This window comes from Mustela nigripes, chromosome 3 (genome assembly GCF_022355385.1).
Source record: "Mustela nigripes isolate SB6536 chromosome 3, MUSNIG.SB6536, whole genome shotgun sequence".
Classification (NCBI taxonomy): domain Eukaryota; kingdom Metazoa; phylum Chordata; class Mammalia; order Carnivora; family Mustelidae; genus Mustela; species Mustela nigripes.
This window is the reverse complement of record NC_081559.1, coordinates 39029312-39057117: the sequence shown is the minus strand read 5'-3', so window position 1 is coordinate 39057117 and position 27806 is coordinate 39029312. Positions and strand designations below refer to the sequence as shown.

At 40.8% G+C, this 27806-nt stretch overlaps 1 protein-coding gene and 1 long non-coding RNA gene across 2 annotated transcripts in view; both read left to right on the top strand.

Moving 5' to 3' along the window:
• The window catches only part of PDE6D (phosphodiesterase 6D), a 52025-nt gene that overhangs the window by 260 nt on the left and 23959 nt on the right, over positions 1-27806 (top strand). The gene's annotated exons all lie outside the window — the stretch shown is intronic.
• Positions 25-26580, top strand: LOC132013642 (uncharacterized). The gene is made up of 3 exons (XR_009403059.1): positions 25-84; positions 564-760; positions 25781-26580. It is a non-coding gene; the product is annotated as an uncharacterized LOC132013642 (long non-coding RNA).

Below are 27806 nucleotides of genomic sequence, written 5' to 3'. Positions count from 1 at the left end.
CCGCCCGGGAGCGGGGCGGGGCCGGGAGGACTTGGGAGGTGGCCTCTAGCTGAGGAGACGGGCCGGGGGCGGGGGCCGCGCGAGGTGGGCACCGGACGGGAGCGCGGCTGGAGGGACAGGGGGAACGGCGTCTGGGGCCCCCGGCGGGACCGGGCACTGGAGGCGAGGCAGGGGGCGTCCTGAGGGAGGAAGGGGACGTTGTCTGGAGCCCCGGGGACTGGAGGCGGAGGACCCCGGACGCAATTGGGTTTGGAGAAGCGCCTGGCGTCGGAAACGGGATTCGGGGAGGCCGGCTTGGGTCCGAGCCTCGGCCCGCAGCCAGAGGCCGGGAAGGGGCTGCGGCCCGCAGTGTAGGACTGAGGGGGCGCGGTGAGCTGGCCTCGGAGCCCCGCAGCCCGTTTGGCGGGAAGCCCCCGGGGGAGCAGGAAAAAGTGACTCGGAGCGAGTGACCTTGTGTGGGACAAATGCAAATACTTGCGCTAAACTCTCCCGGGTTCCCCTATCCCACCCGACCCCCGCCTTGTTTTCCACAACTTCTCTGCCTCACTTGTGGCTCCTTCCAGGGCTGGAGCCGAGGAAGGTGGGCAAAGAGAAGCCCGGGATCGACCTCATCTTACCTCTGTCTTGGCCTTTTGAGGCATTGGATGGTGGCTGCTTCTTTCTCAGCTTTTCGCTTTTCTGTCCAGCGAAGTGAGGACCCTAAACTCGTGCGCGAGGTGCCTTGAAGTGTTGTGGTGTTGCACTGGGACTCCTGGCAAAGGTATCTGCTCCTTCGCGTTTGTGTGGTTAACGCGTAGACAAGGTGGAGCTGTCCAGCAATTACTTGATTACGTTGGGGAGACGGTAGGATTTAGCAGGATAGAGAAATCATTGCCTCGGGCCTGTTGTGCCGCTTGTGCAACCTTCGCTTCTTAAAGCAATGAGGAAACCTCGTGTTGTAATGGAGGGTCGATCTGTAACCATAGAATGCGTATGAAAAAAATGCAATCCTGGACATTCCAATTTCAGATTTTCCTGCTGACCTTTTTCTCTTTTTACATGGTGTGCGTACAGTATGGGACATTCTCAAATTCTTCTCTCGGTGAAATTGTAGTCCTCACTTTAGATCTGTTCCCCTAAAAAGAGATTGAATGAGGCACTTTTCTCTGAGCTGCCTTTGTTTTCACAATGCCCATTTCACCCCTGCAAATTTTAATTGCTTTGTCACTGTCAGAGACCAATTCGGTAGTAAATTTTAGAACACAAAATGCAAAAAAGTTACAGGATGCTTTGGATTTGCAAATGAAAAGTTTCAAATGGAAGCTGACCTGCTATGCTTCTTGGGGGGGGGGGGGACCGATTGGCGTTATCACCTGGGCGTAATGCCATTCCTGATAAACTTTTTCAGTACTTTAATGTAGTGAATTTTAGTAACAGCCTCTTTAATAGCTCCATGTACCTTTTGGTGTTTCTCTTCATATTAGCACCTATAAGTAAATAGGGATGGCTGAAGTGTTAGAAAAACTATGACACAAATTTTATTTTTCACTTAAGTAATTTATATTGTTACTTAACATGTGTGCTGTAGACAGTAAAACCGGAGACTGGAGAATTGAGCGATTTCAGAAGCACCATTTTTGTGTGATTGGAGTAAACACATTGCTGAAAACAAGAATCTTTTTCATGGCTTTCAGACAAAGCAGAAGGGGAAAATTTAACTTCTTACCTCAGTCTGGGCTCAGTCTGGTGAAACTGTTGAAAAAGAGGCCAAGGGACAAATGTGGAAAAGAGTAGAAAGCAGAACCTGCATCAGCCCCATAAAGGGCAGGTGAATTAACCAGTTCAATGATGACTTTAGTGTGTTAAGAAACAGGCTTTCAGAGAAGGTTTGACCTGAGCTGATTAAATCTTAACAGAAGAAGCCACATAAAAAAGTTAACATGGTAGCAAGAAGATACTTATCCTCTGGTAGCCTTTATTGACATCTGAGGATTGAGAGAGAAAGGGAAAGGAGTTCTAGAATTTGCCCACTACCTTCAGGACAAAAACAATGTTTTAGTAAAACAAACTACCTATTGTCCCTCTTTATTATTGGGTAAATTGTTTTTCTGAACTTCTACTGTATCTGTTTCTGTTAAGTATTTTCTACCAAAAAAAAAAGCTCCATTATATTCTCCTACCAACAATGACAGTGCTCATTTCCACATTGACTATGTCTATCTTTTATATTTTTGACAATCTAGACAAGTAATACCTTGTTTTAATTTGTATTTCCCTGGATACCTGGATTCCTGAATAGGTAATGGAGCATAGTGGTTAAAAGCAATTCTGGGGGCCCCTGGGTGGCTCGGTGGGTTGGGCCGCTGCCTTCGGCTCAGGTCATGATCTCGGAGTCCTGGGATCGAGTCCCACATCGGGCTCTCTGCTCAGCGGGGAGCCTGCTTCCTCCTCTCTCTCTGCCTGCCTCTCTGCCTAACTTGTGGTCTCTCTCTCTCTCTCTCTCTCTCTGTCAAATAAATAAATAAATAAATCTTTAAAAAAAAAAAAAAAAAAAAAGCAATTCTGGACTGTGGAGCTGTACTTTCTATGTTGGAATCCCAGCCTTGTACTCTTGGTTGTGTGTGAGCAACTTCTTTAACCTATGCCTCCATTTCCTCATCTGTTGTGAAGATCGAATGAGTTGATAACTGAAGCATTTAGAAAAGCACCTGATGCCTAGTAAACATAATGTAGTAGCTTTTTTTTTTTTTTTAGATTTTACTTATTTGTCAGAGAGAGGGAGAGTGCTTGAGCAGGGGGAGAGGCAGGCAGGCAGAGGAAGAAGCAGGCTCCCCACTGAGCAAAGAGCCTGATGTGACAGATGTGGCACTCAATCCCAGGACCCTGGGATCATGACCTGAGCCAAGGACAGACCCTTAACTGACTAAGTCCACTCAGGCATTCCTATAGTAGTTCTTCTTATTATTAGAGAAGTTGCAAAATCTTCTGTTTGGCAGTTTCTTTTCCATGAATTGCCTATTGATTTTGTTTTTGCCCATTTTATTATTGAATTTTTTACTTACTGGTTTGTAGGTTTCTTTATTTTAATATCATTTGCCTGTTCTGTATGTTGCAAATATTTTTCATCAATGTATTGCTCATCTCCTTTTTTATTGAACAAATTTTATTTATTTATTTGTTTTCAAAGAGTTTATTTGAGAGAGAGCATGGTGTGGGGGGAGGCCAGAGGGAGAAGGAGAAGTGGACTCCCCACTGAGCAGACAGCCCAACTGGGGGCTTGCTCCCAGGACCCTGAAGGCGGCAGATGCTTGTCTGACTGAGCCACCCGTGTGCTCCTGTTGAACAGGTTTTAAATTATCATTTTATTTTTTTTTAAAGATCTTATTTATTTATTTGACAGAGAGAAATCACAAATACACTGAGAGGCAGGCAGAGAGAGAGAGAAGGAAGCAGGCTCCCCGCTGAGCAGAGAGCCCGCCGCAGGACTCGATCCCAGGACCCTGAGATCATGACCTGAGCCGAAGGCAGCGGCTTAACCCACTGAGCCACCCAGGCGCCCCTTAAATTATCATTTTAAATTCATCAATATTTTACATGTGACATCATTTTGTGTCTTTTTTTTTTTTTTAATTTATTAGAGAGAGAGACAGAAATAGTGACAGAGAGTCCAAGCTGGAGGGGAGAGGGAGAAGCAGGCTCCTCACTGAGTAGGGAGCCTGATGCGGGACTCAATCCCAGGACCCTGGGATCAGGACCTGAGCCAAAGGCAGACACTTAACTAACTGAGCCATCCAGGCACCTCTCCATTTTGTGTCTTAAAGATTTCTTTACTTGAGTGAGAGAGAGCGCGTGCATGTGGGCCATGCATCACACCCCCTCACACAAGTACAATCAAGAAAAGTGGGGGAGGAAGAAGGAGAGAATCTCAAGCAGACTCCCCCTGATGTGGAGCCCAACTCAGGGCTTGATCTCTCCATTCTGAGATCATGACCCGAACTGAAATAAAGAGTTCGATGCTTAACCGTCTGAGCCACTCAGGCACCCCTGCATTTCGTGTCATAAGAGACCTTCCTGACCTTGGGCAAGTCACTCCACTGTCTCTTCCCATCCATTTTTTTAATATTCAAACAGATAAAAATCATAGTATCTACTTTATAAGTTTGCAATGCAGATTAATTGTTATGACTAAAGAAACAAAACAAAATTTTCTTATCTCAAGATTAAATATTCTATGTTCTCATCTCTTTTTAATGTTTAGCTCTTTAATCTACCTGGAATTTTTTACACAAATTACATGTGGGAGAAATCTAACTTCTTGTGCTGTTTTAAAGTGGTACTTAATTTTTCCATTACCAACCTCAGCCTCCAGAAATGACCTTTATTGATATTTTAATATAACCTTCCAATATGGCTAATGTAGTATATTTGCTTTTATAAGAATTGAAACATAAGCATTATTTTGTAACTTATTTTTTCTCCTAATAATTAATCTACCATGTTCATAACTTGCAAAGATTTTTACTTTTAATTGCCTTCTTTTATTTTCCTTAAGATTTTATTCACTTATTTGTCAGAGAGAGAGAGTTTAAGCCAAGGGGAGTAGCAGAGGGGGAAGGAGAAGGAGGCATCCTGCTAAGCAGGGAGCTCAGTTCGGGGCTTGATTCCAGGACCCAGGGATCATGACCTGAGCTGAAGGCAGATGCTTAACTGACTGAGCCACCCACGTGTCCCTTTAATTGCTTTCCATGACATAAATTTGTCATAGTCCTTTTATACAGGTTTTCCAGTGTACCCTGTATAATGCACTGTTCTTCCTCTTCAAACTGCTTTTCCTCAACATAAATACAGTTGGCCCTTGAACAACACTGATTTAAACTGTGCAGGTATACTTACACAAGAATTTTTTAAGTAACTATGGTATACAGTATTGTAAATGTGTTTTCTCTGCCTTATGATTTCTTAAGAACATTTTTTCCTCTAACTTACTTTGAGGCACCTGGGTGGCTCAGTCATTAGGCATCTGCCTTCAACTCAGGTCATGATCTAAGAGTCCTGGGATCGAACCCCACATCGGGCCCCACATCGGGCTCCCTGCTCCTCAGGAAGCCTGCTTCTTCCTCTCCCACTCCCCCTGCTTGTGTTCCCTCTCTCACTGTGTCTCTCTCTGTCAAAGAAATAAATAAAATCTATTTTTAAAAAAAGAATATGGGGGACACCTGGGTGGCTCAGGCGCCCATATAATTTTATTATTCTTATATCATTTGGAATTTGCTTTGGTCTAAGATATGAAGTAGTGATTTAACTTTTCCTTTGAAGATTAGCTAATTGCCCCCATTTACTTGTACTCCAGAAGTTAATATAATACCTAGAATATAAATGATTGCCACCAGGGGCTCCTGACTGGTTCGGTTGGTGGAACATGTGGCTCTTGATCTTGAGGTCGTGAGTTTGAGACCCACGTTGAGGGTAGAGATCACTTAAAAAAAAATCTTTAATTAATAATAATCTGAGTGGCTCAGTCAGTTAAGCATCTGACTCTTGATTTTGGCTCCGGTCTTGAGCTCAGGGTCATGCGATGAAGCCCCACATTAGGCTCTGCACTGGGCATGGAGCTTGCTTAAGATTCTCCCTCTCCAGGGCACCTGGGTGGCTCAGTGGGTTGGGCCTGTGCCTTCGGCTCAGGTCATGATCTCAGGTCCTGAGATTGAGCCCCACATCAGGCTCTCTGCTCAGCGGGGAGCCTGCTTCCCCCTCTCTCTGTGCCTGCCTCTCTGCCTGCTTGTAATCTGTCTGTCAAATAAATAAAATCTTTAAAAAAAAAAAAAAAAAGTTTCTCCCTCTCCTTCTTTCTCTCTCTCTCCCCCTCTCAAAAATAAGCAAATAAATAAAATCTTTTAAAAATTAAAAAAATAAACAACTGCCTATGAATCAGCAAAATAAATGGGTGAGCTGGGTGGCTCAGTCAGTTAAGCGTCTGCCTTCAGCTCAGGTCATGATTTCAGGGTCCTGCAATTGAGCCCCACACCTGGCTCCCTGCTCACTGAAGAGCTTGCATCTCCCTCTGCCCCATCTACCTGTTTATGCTCTTTCTCTCACTCTATCTCAAATAAATCTTTTTAAAAAATAAAATAAATGTTTAACTCAAAATAAAGAATATGAACAAAGAGTTCACAGAAGAAAACTACAAGTAGCCAATGAATATATTAAGAGATGTTCAACTTTAATAAATCAACAGACTGTCTCTTTTTTCCCAATTAATTAACAAAAATTTAAAAAGTTGATAATAGGTGCTCCTGGCTGGCTCAGTCTCTTATTTTTATTATTTTTATTTTTTTTAAGTCTTTTTTTTTTTTTTTTTTTTTTTTTGACAGGGAGAGATCACAAGTAGACAAAACAGCAGACAGAGAGAGGGGGGAAGCAGGCTCCCCACTGAGCAGAGAGAGCCTGATGCAGGTCTCGATCCTTGGACCCTGAGACCATGACCTGAGCAGAAGGCAGAGGCTTTAACCCACTGAGCCACCCAGGCGCCCCTCCTTTTTTTTTTTTCTTTTTTTTTTTTTAAAGATTTTATTCATTTATTTGAGAGAGTGCACAGTCTGGGGAAGGGCAAAGGGAGAAGGAGGAGCAGACTTCCCGCTGAACAGGTAGCTGGATACCAACCTTGATGCCAGGATCCTGGGATCAGGATCTGAGCCGAAGGCAGACACTTAATGACTGAGCTACCCAGGTGCCTGAGCATGCAATTCTTGATCTTTGGGTTTTGGGTTCCAGCCTCACAAGAGCCATGGAGCCTACTATAAATAAATAAATCAAAATCAATAATATTCAGTATTGGCAACTGTTTGGGGGGAAAGGGACACTTCACTTGCTGTGTGTGTGTGTGTGTGTGTGTGTGTAGCTTTTATGGAGAAAGCTTATGAGTAACTGCAGCAGAGCAGAACAGTAGTTAAAGAGTTCAGTGGTTAAGAGTGTGGACTCTAGGTTCAGACTTACTGCCTTCAGCATTGTTACCCTAGATAGAGCATTCAAACTGTAAACCTCAGTATCCGTATAATTTCCTCAGTGTTGTTAAAATTACATGAGACTGCATATAAAATAATTAATATAGGGCCTGGCACATAGTAAGTAATAAATGTTAACTATGTTATTATTTGTTTTATTAATAATTATTAACATTATAACAATAACAGTGGTAATAATATTGCTGCAAAGCCAGTTTTTTTTTTTTCTGAGATAAACCAGTGCCTTCATGCTGTTCTTCTCTGACTAAGAAAATAGAATATTTCTGTTTTGCCTGTTTGAAGAAATGATTTAATTAGTAAACATTGATATATGCCTAGTGTTTACCTTGTTTTCTGGGAAATAGTTACATTTCAATTTATGACAGCTTAGCAGAAAAGGAACTAATTTGGCTCAGAAGGTTTCTGAAAGTAACTTTCACGTGTTTTTTTTCATTCCCTCTCCATAGTTTGGTCCTGGATCCCCCACATCCTCTTTCTCATAGCATCTTTTTTTTATTTTTAAGATTTTATTTATTTATGTGACAGAGATCACAAGTGGGCAGAGAGGCAAGCAGAGAGAGGAAGGGAAGCCAGGCTCCCTGCTAAGCAGAGAGCCGGAGGCCAGACTTGATTCCAAGACCCCAAGACCATGACCTGAGCCGAAGGCAGAGGCTTTAACCCACTGAGCCACCCAGGCGCCCCTCTCATAGCATTTTGATCTTTGACTTTACTTCTAGTCAAAAATATTTGGCTTTAAATCTTCTATTCATTTAGATTTCCTTATTAAAAATAGTAGACTGTTGAACTTTTCTTGAAAGTCGGTATTCCCTGGGACACCTGGGTGGCTCGGTTGGTTGGACCAGTGCCTTCGGCTCAGGTCATGATCCCAGAGTCCCGAGATTGAATCCTGCATCAGGCTCCCAGCTCCACGGGAAGTGTGCTTCTCTCTCTGACCTTCCCCTCACTCATGCTCTCTCTCACTGTCTCTCTCTCTCAAATGAATAAATAAAATCTTTAAAAAAAAAAAAAAAAGAAAGTCAATATTCCCTAATATATGCCTTGGCCAGGTGTTAAAATTGAGTTTGATTTTTGAGTTTATGATTTTCTAAAATACAGTTTTTGTTTATCAACTCAAGCTCTGGGGAAGCAACCGAAACACAGTACTCATAAAGCTAGTGAACACTGTTGATCACAAATTGTCCAGTCATAAACTTCATGTAGATTATGATTGGTAGTGTGTTTTCCAGGATGAGAAGTTGTTATTATTACCCTGAATGGATTAAGTGAAATTATGCCCTATCAATCATTTTATTTAGGATTTTTAAATGGGCATTCCTGCTTTCACATTTTGGGGAGGAATTTTGAAATATAATTAGATAGTCTTCAGATCTTCTAAATTTCTTTGAGGATTCTATATATGGTTTATAATGAAACATTATAGTAACTTCTGGAGAAATGCAACAGAATGTGGTGAGACTCCCATGAAAAATTCTGGCTATATTATCACTGTATTTGATAAAGGGCTAGCAGTAGTGCTGAGGTTTGGCAGCTCTGGGTTCCTATTAAGCTTGACCTCACTTTTGGCTCACAGGCCTTCCTTGTAAGCAGTCCGCAGCCTCAGATCTGCATGGTAGAGGAAAACTTGACTTCTGAACCCACAGACCAATCCCTGTTCCTGAGCTTTAGCACCATAGGAAGATAGTTTAAAGGCCATTGTGATGGGGCACCTGGGTGGCTCAGTGGGTTAAACCTCTCCCTTTAGCTCAGGTCATGATCTCAAGGTCCTGGGATCGAGACCCGCATTGGGCTCTCTGCTCAGCAGGGAACCTGCTTCCCCCCCTCTCTCTGCCTGCTGCTGCCTATCTGTGCTCTCTCTCTCTGTCAAATAAATAAATAAAATCTTTAAAAACAAAAAGTCTATTGTGACTAGTAACCTAAAATTTCCAACCAGTGCCTGAATACTTAAAACTCAGATTGTCAAGAAGTTAAGAGTACTGTTCTTTTTTTGCTTTTGACCTGATGATAATTTTGAAGCTGAGAAGAAAAACAAGTATATTTTCTTACAGTCTAATATCCATAAAAATCTCATGATTGGCAAAGAAGTCCCACACGTGAGGAACTTGTTTGGTCTCTAATGAGAGGTCATGGCTAAGTCCACCTGGTCCAGAGGAGAGGCACTGGAATCATGTGGAGAATGGGAAGGTTTGACCTGAAGATGAAGAATTAAGCAAGGGATGTGAGTGTTCTAAAGTTTAAAAAGCTGTTCTAGAGAGAAAGAATTAAATGTATTCTGTTTGGCTCTCAGTGAAGGGTAGATGTTATAGAGAACAAAGATTTTTTAGCCCAATTACCTGAAAGGGGGTGGGGAGCGTTTTCCAGAAAGTATTTTAAGTAGCAAATGGATGTTCCTGTCCATCAGGAGGATTGCAGAGGGAAATTTTGTGTGCATCAAGATAAAGTGTTAGAGAGATGATCTCCAGAAGGACTCCAATCATTTTCCAACACCACAATTCTTTGATTTGATGACAATCATTCTTAATTAACGAGGATTCTTTGCAGCAAGTATTTCTATTTAGATATGAGCTACACCTAAAATAGGCAAAACATTTGTAATTTGACATAATTAAAACAAGACATCATTTCCATTTTGTTTTTCAGACAACTCTTTTCTTAGATGCTCAGTATTTTTGAAGTATTCTATTTAGCGTATTGTGGACCCACTGGTTCAGAGTCCTGGAGAGTAATTACTGTCTCTGAATTTAGATAAAATCTAGAGAACTAAACAAATAACTCTAATATAAATAACACTTTAAATATAGCTATAAGAAGAAAGGGGGTGACCTAATAATATTTGACATTCCTATAGTCTTTTTCAGTTTTTCAAACTACTTTGATATACTATTACATTATTGCAACAACTCTATATAATTACTCACTTTATAAAAAAATGGGAAATTAAGGATTGATGACGTTATCTCTGAGATTAAGGCAGAACCTGGAAGTTCTGACTACAGAAATGTCATACAATTAGGCCACCCCCTTCTTTTTATGGCTATATTTCAAGTGTCACAAAATAAGTGCCTAAGTAGCATAAAGTGCTGTAGTATCTCAGAGGAAGGTTGACTACTCCTGGAGGTGTTGTTGAAGGCTTTAGAATTGTCCTTGGGATAGGATCTTAAAAGAGAGATGAGTAGGTGTTGAGCAGCTTAATTTTCAAGATCCTGGAGAGTAACAGAGGAGGGAAGGTGACATGAAACATGCAGGAACAGAGTGCTTTGGAGGCGATTTGGGATTAAGAATGAGGAGGAATGGAAGTCAAAAACAAGTCCTTGGAATTGCTGGAAATTGAATTCGTTCCCTGAATGTTGGAGACTACTAAGAATCCCATGATACCTTATAGGTGGTTGGTGATCTTTTTGAGAGTAGCCGATACTTGAGGAAATAAATTAGGTATAATCTGCCGGGATTAGAAAATGGATAATAGATGAGGAAATTAAGTCACTTTACTTTTTTTTTTAAAGATTTTATTTGTTTATTTGATAGAGACCACAGGCAGGCAGAGAGAGAAGGGGAAGCCGGCTCCCCACTGAGCAGAGAGCCTATGCAGGGCTCGATCCCAGGCCCCTGAGATCATGATCCGAGCCAAAGGCAGAGGTTTAACCCACTGAGCCACCCAGGGCCCCAGTCACTTTACTTTTAAGAATTTAAAGAATACTTTACCTTTTCTAGAAATCTGGTGACCTAGGAATGCAGAGATCAAAGAAGTAGCTTGAGGAGGTAGGTCTTATTAAAAGAATGAAAATCACTGGGGTGTCTGGCTGGCTCAGTCAGTGGAGTATGCGATGCTTAATCTTGGGGTCATGAGTTTGAGCCCCATGTTGGGTGTAGAGATTACTTAATTAAAAAAAAAAAGAATGGAAATCACTTATTTAAGCTACCTAACTTTGTCCAAGTTGCTTAACATCTGTAAAACAAGGAAAATGCTTGCTTTGTCTGCTTAACAGAGATGTTCTGAAATTTGAGTGAAATATTTTATGCCAACTCTCTTTAAAAACCATAGCTCTTCAGGGGCACCTGTGTGGCTCATTGGGTTGGGCGTCTGCGCTCGGCTCTGGTCATGATCCCGGGGCTCTAGGATCAAGCCCCACATTGGCTTCTCTGCTCAGCAGGGAGTCTGCTTCTACCTCTCCCTCTTCCTCCCCCTTCTGCGCTCGCTCACTCGCTCTTTGTCTCTCAAATAAATAAATAAAATCTTTAAACATCAACAACAAACCCATAGCTCTGCAAATGCATTGTGCTTACTGTAGCATGGTTTCAATTATTTATCTTTGTTTTAAAGTTCAGGGTTGCTGTCTCTTGTAGGTTTCATGTTTCAGGGTATTGATAAAGCCAGAGTCTTAGTGATTCTTTTTTACCCCAGCTTAGACATCTGAAGCCTTTTTTCACAATTCTGGAAGTAGTGACTGTTGAAGTGATAGCAGAGGAAGCCCTCTACATGACACATGTCCCACTTGAAAAGCAAAATTATCTATGCCTTTTCTTTTTTTAAGAGGCTTCTAACTTGAAGAAGTTGGTTTTCCTCTCAATACTGTAGCATGTTTTTAAAACTAGGTAAAGTTCACAGGTCTCTGAATGTGACTTTTGATAGGATTCCAAGCAATATCCTATGCCTTCAAATAACATATAGGAAATAGTGGCTGAACCTTTTGGGATCACACCCTTGGGGAAGGGCCTTGTATTTTCTCCATGACTGTGTCTATTCTAGCTTGTTTCTGACCAGTTTCAGGCACGTAACGGCACACATTAGTAGAGAAATGGACCTATGAGGGGGAAAAAAGGTTAGTTTCATTTGACTTTGCTAGTGAGAAGAGTGTGTGGTGTTTCAAATAGTGATCTTCTCATTGCTAAATTACTTGCCTCCACTGTTTTCTAGGCCAGTTTGAATTTTGATTGTATGCTTTCCAAGCACAGTGCCTTTGCCAGGGGCAGAGTATTATTTCACAGGGATATCACCACTGATTACAGTGCTGCATATTATGTTTCAAGGATACTGAAACCTGGTTTCTCAGGGATGGGGAGAATCACCAATTAGGATTGGTTCTCACGAATGTGAGGAAACATACAGGATGCTCTGTCTAACCAGTGCTAGTGCAGAAAAAGCCTAGAAGGAGGGCTTTGAAAGAAGTGATATTTAAGAATTAATGAAACTTTGGGACACCTGGCTGGCCCAGTCAGTAGAGCACACGACTCTGGATCTCAGAGTTGTAAGTTCAAGTCCCATGTTGGGGTTGGAGATTAGTTTAAAAATAAATTAATACAAATTTATAAAAAAGAAGAATGAAGGTGGGAGTAAGAAACAGAAATGAGTTGAATGAGTTCAGAAAGTGAGCAAGGAGGAGCAAGTTTGAGAGGGGAGAGATCATGAAGGCAAAGTGTTAAAAGAGAGCAAGAAGAAGAAAAAAGGCCACAACCCAAAGCTAGGGAAGCAGAGCAAAGAAAGGAATTCCTTTAAAAAAAAAAAAAAAAAAAACAAAAAAAAAAAAAAAACAAAAAAAAAAAAAAAAAAAAACGGAAAGAAAGAAAGGCATTCCTATGATGAAAATGCGTAGGATACCACCAAATAGAGACTCCCTTTGTTTATTGCTAGTCTGTACAGCTGCTTTCAGCCCAGAGGAATGAGAAGACAGAGGTTTTTCTTCATGCCTGTGCCCTTGGTGCTGAAGCTTTTGCTTGTATTACCCTGGGCTGCAGTGGCAGACATTAGCATATATCAGTATGTGCTGAGTCAGCCACTTTGCCTGGAACTTCTACTTACCTTGGAATTCCTCAAACTATAGGTAATGAACCGCATGCCCATATATAATTTATAGATACTCTGCCAAGTCATGAATTCAATTTAATGTAGGATGGGCTTTTAAATTCTAATGTGTTTTTACCTGCAGTTTGGCTGACTGACTAGCTGTTCTCCTTAGGGAGAATAGGATTTTTTTGGTGCTTCCTTTGCTGCTTGTTTTTGCTGAGCTCCAGGTTTAAGTTGCCCTTGGCACAGCTTTCTGAATCCTGAATGAGCAGTTCTCCATGTTTGGCTCCTGAACACTCTTCAATGAGCTTTGCTTTCTGGTTGCTCAGCCTGAGAGGGAGAGTTCTAGCAACCCTTCTGACTTGCTCTCTGTTACTCATTGTGGTTCAACACACATCTGAGTGTCAGTTAGGTGTGGAGCACTGAGAAGGGATAGATAGTATTGTGCCCATGGAACTTGACTTGCAAATTTGACTGACACTTTTTTTTTTTTTAAGATTTTATTTATTTATTTGACAGAGAGAGATCACAAGTAGGCAGAGAGACAGAGGAGGAAGCAGACTCCCTGCTGAGCAGAGAGCCCGATGCGGGACTCGATCCCAGGACCCCGAGATCATGACCCGAGCCGAAGGCAGCGGCCCAACCCACTGAGCCATCCAGGCGCCCCTTGACTGACATTCTGATGAGTACTTCCATGCTGGTGTAAACAAGCCTATAGGTACACTGAGGAGGGATCAGAGAGGTTGACACAGCACTGTGACTTTAAGGAGCATCCTAGAGTGGGACGCATGTTCTAGGCATAGTAGAGCCACATATGCTAAACACTGAAACACAAGAATATACTGAGATGCAGGAACTCTAAGGCTCGCTGGAGGATAGGTACATGTAGGGGCTGGAGTAGAAGGTGATTCTGAAGAATGGAACGGATGGCAGAGACTCTGTGTCTTTCTTCCTCCAACAAACCTGAATTTACCCTCTTGACTTTCTTACCCCAGGCTTATAGCACTTTATTATATCTGCTGCCCTTCTGGTTTCCTACTGAGTTGCTGTTCTTTATCAAATTGTCCTTTCTGCTTGCTTGACATTACCTTCCTATCTCACCCATCTCTGTTCTTCTTTTAACCTATTATCAACTCTTTTAACCTATCATGATCAACCTTTTAACCTATTATAACCCCCCTTTTTAAAAAAATTAACATTCCCCAAAACTGCTTCAAAGCTTGAACTTTATATGTCCCTCAGAAATGTGTGTCTGAAAATGGAAGGACTTTTTTTATTGGACATTCAATTGGATTATACTGAGACCATATTAAGACCAGAGATCTTATCTTTCAATCTAGAATAGTGTTTCTTGAACTGTCACTGGTAATGATCCAGGTTTTTATTTTTAATCCTTCACAGACCAACATTTTCATAAAATAAAATGAGTTAATAAAAATCATAGATACGAGTTAATTTAAAAATGACATATAAAATAAAGCCAGAAGGCTCTATTAGAATCCACAAATTAATCTGCTTAGTTGCTATTATAGTTTTTAAACACTTATCTTGTCACAAACTGGTAACAGACGATTCACAAACCAGCCCCAGTGGTCTATGGATCACATTTTTGGCAGCACAGTTATAGAATCCTCAATATAACTTGTGCCTGGTACACAGTAGAACTTCAGTGAATGAGGTGGTTAGCGTGATTATACCAGAGAAAGGGAAAAATAACAGTAGCAGCTCTCTTTGGAGGCTTGGGGGTAAATGATAAAGGGAGAAAGAGTGCTACAATAACATGACCCCCCCCCCACCAATAAAACAGACTTTTCATCATCACTCTCTCTGAACATCACTCCTTTGGCTCTGTAGTGAGCCAGATAGATTTTAATAAATCATTTGTGTAGATTACTGAGAAATTCTAGTTTTGTGTTTGCTGATTATGCAAAACTCTGTCTGCAGAAAGATGTCAACCCATGTCTCTAAACTAGCTTTCATGAGCAGATGTACAATTTGCCTAGGGTTAATTTCAAATCCTAACCATCCCGCTCTTCAAATCAAAGCAGTTCATAATGTAGGCCATACTGCCAAATGCTCTCCTGCCTGAGATTTTGTTTCCTTTGGTTTCTTAATAGGGTAAGAAGTCATTTTTTTTTTTTTAAGATTTTATTTATTTATTTGACAGAGAGAGATCACAAAAAGGAAGAGCAGCAGGGGAGGGGGTGGGGGGGGCAGCGTGAGCAGAAAGCCAGATGCAGGGCTCCATCCCAGGACCCTGAGATAATGACTTGAGCTAAAGGCAGAGGCTTAACCCACTGAGCCACCCAGGTGCCCCAGGGTAAGAAGTCTTTTTATCAAAAACTTTCTAACAAACCAATCAGCCTTCTGTGTCAATTAACATAATTTTAGATTGCTTACTACACTGCACTTTTTTAGTTCTTCAAAGCAGATTGTAAGGTCTTGAATCCCCTTCAAGAGGGATTCATGATATCATTCAGAAGATAGAAAAGCAGGTCACTTTTTTTTTTTTTAAGATTTTATTTATTTATTTGACAGACAAATCACAAGTAGGCAGAGAGGCAGGCAGAGAGAGGGGAGGAAGCAGGCTCGCCGCTGAGCAGAGAGCCAGATGCTGGGCTGCATCCCAGGACCCTGAGATCATGGCAGGTCACTTTTAATATTCAGATACATAGCTACAGTGGAAGGATATCATTATTTTGAAATATTTAAACTCAATTTTTGTATGTAACTTGTAATAGGGAAGTTTTATTACCATAAATAAAACTTTGTTTTCCTTGTGGATCAGTATAGCACCAATAATTCAGTAGATCATCCTTGTTCTCTGCTAGCCATACCCCAGGAGAACATCGTTAGAAGGCCAAAAAGACCACTTCCATGGCATATTTGAGGATCTGGCACCCTTTTTTTCTCACCCTCTTATCTGTTCCCTCAGCTTTTCTAGCTCTGGATACCTGTACTCACAAGGATACCCCAGACCTTGCAGCTGCCTGAAGCCACTCTTAAGAGTATATAGGGTAGACAGACATCTGTCTGAACACTAGCTATGTTGTTTACTGAGTTGCTGAGAAAAGTATTTAACTTCTGAGAGTACCACTTTTTCATTTGGGTGTCAGTATTAAAGGAGATAAAGTTGAAAAATTAAAATGAACTCATTCTAATTTGGTATATAACTTGGTATATATATTGAATGTAGGTTATTGAAAATAGCAGCTATTTTAACTTGCCTTCTCTTTCTTTGAAGACCAGCTTTAAGCAGTGAATGTTGCCAGCTGCCAGATAAGGCTGGATATACTGTTTACCTTTTCCCTGGCCTTACACTATCAGCAATTACTAAGTTAAACAAGACTGTTAGGAAGCTAATTCTGAGAAATGCAAAAGATTAGGGCTTTGTCTGCTTTAGTAATGAACCACTGATTAAGAATTATTGACCTTGAGGCACCTGGCTGGCTTAGTCAGAAGAGCATGTGACTCTTGATCTGCCGGTGGTGAGTTTGAGCCCTGTGTTGGGTGTAGAGATTACTTAAATTAATAAAACTTTTTAAAAAAATCTATCTTTTTAGCTATCGTTAGACTAACGCAGTGAGATTTCCCTTAGCCCCTGAAGACTGCAGAAACTCAGAAGAGAGACCGGAACCTCAGTCTTAGTTAGACCGATCTGTTTTCCCAGTCTTGACTAGAATGGATTATCTGGCCACACACCTCAGCATTTGAATGTGGAAGAGATGGACCCTCAGTTGGTACTAGATCTGTTACCTGGACATTGTGGCTCCATCAATTGTATATAGTTTGGTGTGGTTCAATAATTTCTGGGAAGTTTGTGTAAACTAGAAAATAGTGTCTCTATTCATACAATGTGTCCTTTTTGTAAATTGAGCATGCAAACAGCATAATTTGAGCTTGCATTCTAAGGCATTAAAGACAACTATATTCTGCTGTTTGGAAGTGCCTTTCTAGCCTCTTGTCCTAGAAGGACTGCTTGTCCTGTATCATGAGCTTAAGGATCATAATTTCTTCATCTTCTGTCCCCCTGTCTTGAGTATAATCTCTCCCCGGTACAAAGTAGGCATGCAGGATAGCTGACTGTGTCATATAAATGTTGAGAGCATGGACATTAAATCAGGCAGTCAAAAACCAACTTTACTGCTTACTGATTCCGAGACCTTTGAGCAGGGTACTTGCCATCCCTAAACTAGATTCCTCATTCATGAAAGAACTCTAATAACAGCACCTATTTCATAGCATTGTGAGAATTAATTTAGATATAGATCAAGCACTTAGGCCAGTATCTGGCATTCAGTATGTGTTAGCCATCCTCGTTATACAGTGAGTGCTGAATATAAAGATGTGATTGCCTATGTTTCCATCAAAGATCCTTACACTCAAGAGATGTGTAACATGAATTATCTGACAACAGAATCCTTTCCATTTCTTGGTAAAATCTTCCCCTCTAGTTTCTTCTGTTCATTTAAACAGAAATTTACTTAGAGGGGGCGCCTGGGTGACTCAGTCGTTAAGTGTCTGCTTGACTCAGGTCATGATCCCAGGGTCCTGGGATCGAGGCCCGAATCAGGCTCCCTGCTTGGCAGGAAGCCTGCTTCTCCCTCACCCACTCTCCCTGCTGGTGTCCCCCGTCTGTCAAATAAATAATATCTTAAAAGAAGAAGAAGAAGAAGAAGAAGGAATTTACTTAGAAATGGCCCACTTGAGGGACTCCTGGGTGGCTCAATCAGTTCAGTGTCTGACTTCAGCTCAGGTCCTAATCCCAGGGTCCTAGGATTGAGTCTCCCCCATCAGGCTCCCTACACAGCTGGGAGCCTGCTTCTTCTTCTCTGCCTGCCACTCCCCCTGCTTGTGCACCTGCTTGTTCTCTCTCTTTCTGTTAAATAAACAAATACAATCTTTGATCAAAAAAAATGGCCCATTTGATAAGGAATGCCTCATAAAGTATACCAGCTGATTCATATAATTGTTCCAGATAATGTTATGTGAAAATTTTCATATTCTGTTGTTTTTAGAAATTATTTTGGAAGAATAACAGTACGGTGGCAACTTATGAATATTTTTATATTATTTTTTATTTTATTTATTTTATTGTATTAATATAATTATATATTTTTATATAATTATAATTATATATAATTATATTTATTATTATATATATTTTATTATTTGTATTCTAAAAAATATACTAAACATTTCCCATTTCCATGGGAAAATCCTCAGGGGAAAAAATTTTTCCCTTTCTTTTCTTTTCTTTTTTTTTTTTCAATAGCTCTAATGAGGTTTAGAGATTTGAAGAAGGGTATTCCCAAGAAGTTGCAAAGAGACCCCATGTTTGAGCTTCTTAATGTTCTTTCTACAGACAAAGAGAAACATTTGGGTACATAGTCCACTGTTTGTTGTTGGTTCCCAAAGCACTGCCAAGGGAGACCTAATACTCTTGGGGTCTCTTCTTAGGTCCCCAGGAGGGAGTTGATGGAAGATGGTTATTAATCTACACCAACCTCAATTTATTAGCTGTAGTGGTTCCCAAACATGTTTTTGGCAGAGAAATAAACTCTGTAGTTCTCCTTATAGTGTTTCTCTATCCCTTTCCAGCACTGCCAACCAATGGTTTGATTTTTTCCCGAAGAATTTTATAGACATTTGATCTTTTTTCTTATTGCTCACCTCTCTTCTTCCTCCTAGTTGCCTGCACTCCTTTGTGCACACAAAATAGATGAGCTTCGATGATTGTTTTTCCTCTGAAAAATGTGTTATTCCTAACTTTCTTTCAGTTTTCTAAAATCTTATTTCCTAGAAACATCTTTTAATAACCAGTGTCGATTCTTTGTTTATCCACTGTGGATCACCACTCTCTGTCTTGTGGTATAGAGTATGGACTTCAGTGGCTGTAAGTTGATCTTTCCATCCTTTAAAAGCCTTTTCTTTCCCTGAACCCTAAAGCTTGAAGTTTGGTCCCTAGGCCAGTAGTCTTGGCATCACCTGGGGAGCTGATTAGAAATGCAGAATCTCAGGTCCTATCCCAGACATACTGAACTGGAATGTATATTTTAACAAGGGAATATATATGCACATGAAAGTTTAAGAAATTACTACTATCAATCATGATTTGTTCAGAGAGGGAAAAGCTCTGTCATGTTGTAGTTCTCAACCCTGGCTGTTCAGTGGAATTACCTGAAGAACTCTGAAAAATGCCAATACCACGACTCCTCATCTCCAGAAATTCTGATTTAATTGCTTTGCAGGGACCCGGGGGGCAGCATTGGAAGTTTTAAATGTTCCCCAGGTCGATTCTAATACGCATCCCAGGTTGAGAACTACTGTTGTTCATGAATCTTAAAATTTTTCCTAATTTTTTAGAATAGCATGTATATGTAAATTAGTGCAAGACTAGTGACTAAAAACTGTGGGGATTTGGGGGGGGTTGTTTTTTAAGATTTTATTTATTTATTTGACAGACAGAGATCACAAGTAGGCAGAGAGGCAGGCAGAGAGAGGAAGCAGGCTCCCCTCTGAGCAGAGAGCCGGACAAGGGGCTCGATCCCAGGACCCTGAGATCATGACCTGAGCCAAAGGCAGAGGCTCTAACCCACTGAGCCACCCAGGAGCCCCAGGCTTTTATATTATTTAAAGTGAATCCTGACCCAAGGTGAATGGATATTTGCCCTCAAAGATATGCTTATGGGGGCACCTGGATGGCTCAGTCAATTAGGCATCTCCTTTGGCTCGGGTCATGATCTTGGGGTCCTAGGATCAAGCCTTGCAGCAGGTTCTCTTCTCCCTCTCCCTCTGCCCCCCACCCACTGGCTCGTGCTTTTCTTTCACTCTGTCTCTCTCATATAAATAAAATCTTTTAAAAATGTATGTTTATATACTGACTGTTGTTTTGAGAGACTGTTTAACTCTTAAAAACCCTCAGTGTTTGGAAGCTTTCCTTATCCACAGAAGGGAAGGTGTTCTTTTTGTTTGTTTTTAAGATTTTATTTATTTATTTGACAGAGATCACAAGTGGGCAGAGAGGTAGGCAGAGAGGGTGGGGGAAGCAGGCTCCCTCCTGAGCAGAGAGCCTGATGTGGGGCTCGATCCCCGGACCCTGGGATCATGACCTGAGCCAAAGACAGAGGCTTAACCCACTGAGCCACCCAGGCACCCCTGTTTGTTTGTTTGTTTAAAGACTTTATTTGTTTATTTGATGGAGAGAGACACAGTGGGAGAGGGAACACAAGCAGGGGGAATGGGAGAGAGAGAAGCAGGCTCCCTGCTGAGCAGGGAGCCAGATGTGGGGCTCGATCCCAGGACCCTGAGATCATGACCCGAGCCGAAGGCAGACGCCTAATGCTGAGCCACCCAGGCACCCCAGAAGGAGAGGTGTTTAAATGGAAGTGTCAAAACTGCAGTTAAGTCAGGTCAGACCTTCCCAGGAGCTTTTGCAACTATTGTCAGTTGAGTACAGCATTTTCTTGAGTTCTTAAACCTAATACATAGAACCTGACTTTACTATGCCAGAATATGCTATACCCTAGGGAATTATTATTATTATTATTATTATTATTTTAGAGAAAGAGAGAGCTCATGAATGGGGAAGAGTAGAGGGAGAGAGAGAATCTTAAGCAGGCACCATGCCTGGGATGGAGCCCGATGTGAGGCTCAATCTCATGACCCTAAGATCATGACCTGAGTCAAGATCAAGGACACTTAACCAACTGAGCCACCCAGGCACCCCCAGCCAGGAAATTCTTAATGATGTTTGGATTGTAACTTATCTGTCCTGTTGGTGGGAATTATATTTCTAAACTTCCTCTTCAGATCCTTTTTAGTTTAGTTGGAATTGTGCTTCAAGACAAGATCTCCTACAATTTGAGTTTCCTCTTCATTAATACATGCACTGTGATATGGAAAGCTGGAAAATTCGTAGAGCAAAGTCTTGAAAGCTCAGTGGTATGGAGTTGTCCAATTATGTTATAATCAGGGAAAGTCAAATACATCCTCTTGCCCAAACCTTGGGAATAAAAAGTTTTAGTTTTACAGTTTTTCAGTTTTACAACTTCAGAACCATAGTCTGCCTCTGAAACTGTCTTTAACCCAATCAAGTTGCATTATATGAGAAGAGAATAACCTTGCTAATGATCTCTTCGCCAGAAAGGAGACACAGTCTGCATTAGGGAAACTTTCAAAGATGCACAATAGCTTGCTCTGCAGGAGGAAGCTCTTCTTGCCATCTTCTCTACCAGAATCTGTATATAAAAGGTTCAGAAGTGTGCAGTTTTTAGTGTCAGAGAAACAAGCTTAATTTATTCACAGAATTGAAGTTCTGGCTAACAGAGCTTTTGACTTAGCATTTCTTCTGAAGAGGTTTGTAAGCACTTCACAATGTAAAGATTTCAGGAGCTGCACTTGTTGCCTAAGGTCATCACACTATGTGTGTTCTTTAAAGTACTTAGTGTTTGGTGTGAGTTTTCCCCTTAACCTGAGATGATGGCACACTATCAACCTTGGCTATCTTCTCTGAATATGCAAATCAGGAAGAGACAAGACACCTGGGTAGAGCACAGTATTGAAAGGTGATACGAGTTAGTGAGTGGGTACTCTGCTTTGGAAGCATGTTTTAAGACACTGATATTTATCTTATCTCACAAGACCTGATCACAAGTAAACTGAAGAAGGTACTTTGTACAAGTCTCCATTAGAGATAGTCCTTCTCACATTGCATTGCAATTGTTCTTTTACCTGGTGGTTTTCCCTACCTGGAGGAGAGCTCCAGGGAACATATACGGGGATTGTGTTTTATTAATCATAGTATATCCTAGCCCGGAGCCTAATACTCATAAACCTTCAGTAAATGAAGTATCTAATTCAGCCTTGGTATAACCCAAAATTCTTTGGTTGTATTCAAATCTGGGTTAACTTTTTTTCTTTTTCACCAGTTATAACTTGATCATTACTTATTGCCAGTAAATGATTAACAACTATAAAGTAGATGACTATTCCAGACATTCTTGGGGGAAAATAATTATGAACCCTTTTATCTAAAATTTCATCAGTGTTGGGGATTTGGGGGCCACTTGGCTAGCTCAATTAGTAGAGCATGCAATTCTTGTCTTGGGGTTGTGGGTTTAAGCCCCACACTAGGTGTAGAGATTGCTTAAAAATAAAAACCTTGGGGCACCTGGGTGGCTCAGTTGGTTCAATGTCTACCTTTGGCTCAGGTCATGATCTCAGGGTCCTGTGATCAAGCCTGCTCATCAGGGAGTCTGCTCCTCCCTCTCCCCATCTGCCATTCTCCCGTATTCATGCTGGCTCTCTCTGTCTCTCTCTCAAATAAATAAATAAATAAAATCTTTAAAAAATTGTTTTAGTAAAATCTTTTTAAAAATTGGGAGATTCGAATTTTAGACCACATTTGTGTTCAGAATGAACATGTTATGGAGGACAAGTATATCTTTCAGTATTGTCATGGTGCTTTTAACCTTTTTTTTTTTTAAGAGAGAAAGGGAGAAAGAGGGGCAGCAGGAGAGGGAGAACTTCAAACAGGCTCCACGCTCAGCACAGAACCTGGCTCAGTGCAGAACCTGACATGGGGCTCAGTCTCAGAGCCCTGAGGTCATGACCTTAGCCAGAATAAGAGTTGGACACTTAACTGACTGAGCCACCCAGGTGCCCCATGGTGCTTTAACTCTTAAATAAGACATGAAAACACAAATTTAAAAAATATTTCCCTGGTCACTTATGTTAATATATTAAGTAATTTGAATGGATGAGACACATGTTTGATTTTTGGATGTATAGCAAAGTTATGCCTGAAACCATTATTTTGACTCCATAAGCATTAGTATCTGCAGTAGTCACCTTGGAATTTGTTCTTCCTAATAGTTTTTTGGGTTTTTTTTTTTTTAAGAAATGACATCTATGATTGAGATTAGTGTAGAATATGTATAACACTGTATGTTAAACTGTATTTCAGTATATACCAAATTACTATTTAAAATGAGTTCTAAATAGTGTAAGAGAAAATTCACCAAGAAATAACTGGTAAAATGAAGGAATATTCTGTGCAAAAGAGAAATTTCTTTATAAGCTTAGAAGGTGACTTTCGTAGAGGTATTAGTAGAGATAAGACCTGAGTTCTAATGTATTTCCACCTCTGATTAGCTGTGAGCTTTAAGTCTGTTAATGTCTCTGAGGTTATTTTTTAATCTCTAAAATGGGAATGATACCTGCTTCAAGAGGGCCAGCTGAGTTAATATGTGTAAAAGTGATTTATAAACTTTCAAGGTGCTATACAAATGAATGATGGATTTTACTGATGGCCTTTGGTTTGATAGCCCAATTCTATATCTTATTATTATTGCATAATAAGTCATAGTAAGCCTATTAAAGCAATGGTTTGGATTAGAGTAGAAGGTTTACTTAGGTATAAAAAATAACTACTAATAAGCTTTATATATATCTACAGAGTTTGTGTGCAGATCAGACTTTTTTTTTAAATTTTTGCAATAATACTGCAAAGAAAGGTGGGGCAGGCTATGTTGGACTTTCCGTACTTTTTCTTTTAATATGTTCTAATTTTATCATAATATAATTGACATGAATACAGTTTTCCTTTGCCTTTTTTTTTTTCCAGAATAGATCCAGACCAAGAATATATTTCCTCTTTGTACTAGATCCATCCCATTCCTACAGATCCCTTTTTCACATGCTTATCAAGTGTCTCTCTGAATCTTTTTTGTTTGTTTGTTTGTTTGTTTAGGACCACCTGGATGGCTCAGTAGGTTAAGCCTCTGCCTTCAGCTCAGGTCATGGTATCAGGGTCCTGGGATTGAGCCTCACATTGGGCTCTCTACTCAGCAGGGAGCCTGCTTCCCCCTCTCTCTCTACCTGCTGCTCTGCCTACTTGTGATCTCTCTCTCTGTTGAATAAATAAATAAAATCTTAAAAAAAAAAAAAAGATTTCATTTGTTTATTGAGAGATATAGAGCACAAGCAGGGGGTAGTGGCAGAGGGAGAAGCAGGCTCCCCTCTGAGCAGGGAGCCAGACCTGGGGCTTGATCCCAGGATTCTGGGATCATGACCTGAGCTAAAGGCAGACTGCCTGACTGAGCCCCCCAGGCTCCCCATGTCTCTCTGAATCTTCATTGGATTTTTGCTTTTGAAACATTTTATGACCCTTTTATTAATTTTCAAAGTCTTTTCTTGTTATCTCTGTAATCCTTTAAAAAATAATTGTGTATATTATATTGCTAATGAACATTTGGGTTGTTTCCACTTTTTTGGCTATTATGTATAATGCTATTGTGAACATTCTCATACAAGTATTTGTGTGAACATGTGTTTTTATCTCCCTTGGGCAAATACCTAGGAGTGGAATAGCTGGGCCATATGGTAATTCTATGTTTAATTTTTTGAGGAACTGCCAGATTCTTTTCCAAAGTGGGTGTACCATTTTACATTTCCAGCAATAGCGTATGAGGGTTCCAATTTCACTACATTCTCATCAACACTTGTTACTATATCTTTTTTAGAAGACTTCCTAGAGAGCATTAAGTGCTATCTCATTGTGGTTCTGATTTACATTTTCCTGATAACTAATGATGTTGAGCATCTTTTTATGTGCTTATTGGCCATCTTTGGAAAAACGTCCAGATTCTTGGCCCTATTTTTTTTTTTTTTAAGATTTTATTTATTTATTTATTTGGAAGGAAGCAGAGGGAGAGGGAGATAACTCCAGCAGACTCTGTGCTGAACATAGAGCCTGATGGCTCAATCCCATGAACCTGAGATTCATAACCTGGGCTGAAACCAAGAGTCAGACACTTACCCCACTAAGCCACCCAGGCACCCCTTGCCATGTTTTAATTGGATTATTTATCTTAAGATTGAGTTGTAGGAATTCTTTATGCATTCTGGATACATTTCCCTTATCAGATGTACGATTTGCAAGTATTTTCTCCCATTCTGTAGGTTGTCTATTTTCTTTTTTTTTTTTTAAGTTTTTTTTTTTAAGATTTTATTTATTTATTTGACAGAGATCACAAGTAGGCAGAGAGGCAGGCAGAGAGAGACGGAGAAGCAGGCTCCCCGCTGAGCAGAGAGCCCGATGCAAGGCTTGATCCCAGGACCGTGGGATCATGACCTGAGCCGAAGGCAGAGGCTTTAACCCACTGAGCCACCCAGGTGCCCCTTTTTTTAAGGTTTTATTTATTTATTTGACATAGAGAGAGCAGTAGAGCATAGGCAGGGGGAGCAGCAGGGGAAGAGGGAGAAGCAGGACCCCTGCTGAGCAGAGAGCCTGATGTGGGGCTGGATCACACAACCCTTGGGATCATGACCTGAGTCAAAGGCAATTGCTTAACCAACTGAGCCACCGTGGCACCCCTCTATTTTCTTGATAGTATCCTTCAAAGCATAAACATTTTTAATTTTGAGTAAGTCCAATTTTTGTTATTGTTGTCACTTGTGTTTTTGTTATCATACCTAGGAAGGCTGTGCCTAACTCCAAGTCACAAGGAGTTACTGCTGTGTTTTTTTCTAATGGTTTCATAATTTTAGCTTTTACGTCTGGATCTGTGACCCAGGAAGTATGACTTGCCCAACTTTGTTCTCTTTCTCAGGATTGTTTGGCTACTCTGACACCCTTGATTTCTGTATGAATTTAAAGATCAGTTTGTCGGGACGCCTGGGTGGCTCAGTTGGTTAAGCAGCTGCCTTCGGCTCAGGTCATGATCCCAGTGTCCTGGGATCGAGTCCCACATCGGGCTCCTTGCTCAGCAGGGAGCCTGCTTCTCCCTCTGCCTCTGCCTGCCATTCTGTCTGCCTGTGCTCACTCTCTCCCCCTCTCTCTCTCTGATAAATTTAAAAAAAAAAAAAAAAAAAAAAAAGATCAGTTTGTCAATTTCCACATCAAAAAATCCAGCTAGGATTCCAAAAAGGATTAAGTTGAATCTGTAGATCAATTTGGGATTATTGCCATCTTTTTTCTTTTTTTTTTTTTAAATAGGCTCCACGCCCAGTGTGAAGCCCAGAACAGGGCTTGAACTCATGGCCCTGAGATCAAGACCTGAGCTGAGATCAAGAATCAGAAGTTTCACTGACTAAGCCATCCAGGCTCCCCAGTATTGCCATCTTAACAGTATTAATTTGTGCTATCCATGGAATTCTATTTTGATCTGTAGAAAAGAATAACAAAAAGTGTTGCAACAAAAGTTCTTGAGCTCCCTCTACAAGTAAAAAGCCTCTGCGAAGAACCCCACAATGGAGGGGAAGGAAACCTCAATCCCAGTGTCCCAGCTCAGGGAGTTACATACACTGAGCCTTGAAGAATCCACAACCAGGGTTTCCAGAGGCTGACAGGGGGCCTGTCCCCTACTGATAGGACATGGATTTTGTTCCTTCTGACCTCTAAAGTATCCCAGGTGGTCAGAGACAGCAGGGGAGGCATGTTTGTTTCCTAAGTAGATGAACCTGTTGTTTTTGTATCCTTTAGGCCTCTAGCTTCCCTGGGCATGAGAAGATTGCTTTTTGTTATTGCCATTTTGTTTTATGGCTGTTAGTTTCTTTTGCTTGTATGTTTTGGAGGAGTTCTTAACCTTTATCAGCCAAAACAGTTTGAGAGTGAGCAAGATAAAATTTGCAAGTTTAGCTTAGAGACCACACTTCTTCAGAGTCTGGAAACTATAGGCTCCTAAAGAGACATAATGTGTGATGATTCCACTGGAAATCAGTTTGTAAATGTAATTACAATGTCGGTTAATTAAATGGTTCATTTTTATGTTCCTTCAGTTCTTCCCCCGCTAAAGGCTACTTGGATGTAGTTGTCCCCATATGTAATAGATCAAAGTAAAGAAGTAAAGAATATATACAGGTGGGTCTGTCCTTCGCGTGCCCTTGGTGATTTTGTCTTCTGATTCTTAAGGCTCACAGTCTTTTAAATGTTACCTTTGGGAAAAGTTGGCCTCTTCTGTACTCAGGAGGCTTGGCTCTTTCTGTTAAGAGCCTCTCTTTTTTATTCTTAGAAAACTAAAGGATGATAAAGGATCCCTTTTACTGATGGAAACCTGGTTCTTGTTCGTGATCCCAGATGGCATGATTTCTGACTCTGGAAATGATCTTCCTCTCTTCTTATAACAAAACATGGAGCTTCTAGTATGTGCTCTTTCTGAAAGTCAAAGGGTAACAGCAGTCCCTGGAGGAAAGCACAGGCTTCGGCTGTTTGGGGAGTGATGTTGAAGCCAGATCTAGTGACAGCACTCAGTTCTCCCTGGGGGAATCTCTAGGTAAGGAAAGAACGACAGAACTGGCTCATTAGGATTGCCTAGTGATCATTCATGGAAATTCTAGGCAAATTTCAATCTTAAAAATAAGTCAGTAGGGTGCCTGGGTGGCTCAGTGGGTTGAGCCTCTGCCTTTGGCTCAGGTCATGATCCCAGGGTCCTGGGATCAAAATATTAACAAAATATTTAAAATAAATAAATAAAAAGCCTTGTCTGAAAAAAAAATAAGTCAGTAAAACAAACAAACAAACAAATAAGTAAACAAAATATTTAAAATAAGTAAATAAAAAGCCTTGTCTGAAAAAAATAAGTCAGTAAAACAAACAAACAAAAAAAATCACTTGCATCTTTATCCCACTTTTTGCTAGCCATTTAATAGTAGGTAAGGATTTTTAATATCTCCAAAATTTCATTTTCCCATTCAGAAAGTGAAGTAAGACACCCCTCCCACTCCCCTGCTTGTGTTCCCTCTCTCTCTGTCTCTCTCTTTGTCAAATACATAAAATCTGGGGAAAAAAAAAGTGAAGTAGTAAAGGTAATGATACTTAAACTGTAGGGTTTTGTGTTTTGTTTTTAACATTTTATTTATTCATTTGTCAAAGAGAAGGGGAGAGAGAAACAGAGAACAAGCACAGGCAGGGGGAGCTGCAGGCAGAGGGAGAAGCAGACTTCCCGCATAGCAGGAAGCCAGATGCAGGCAGGACTCCATCCCAAGACCCTGGGATCATGATCTGAGCCTAAAGCAACCCCTTA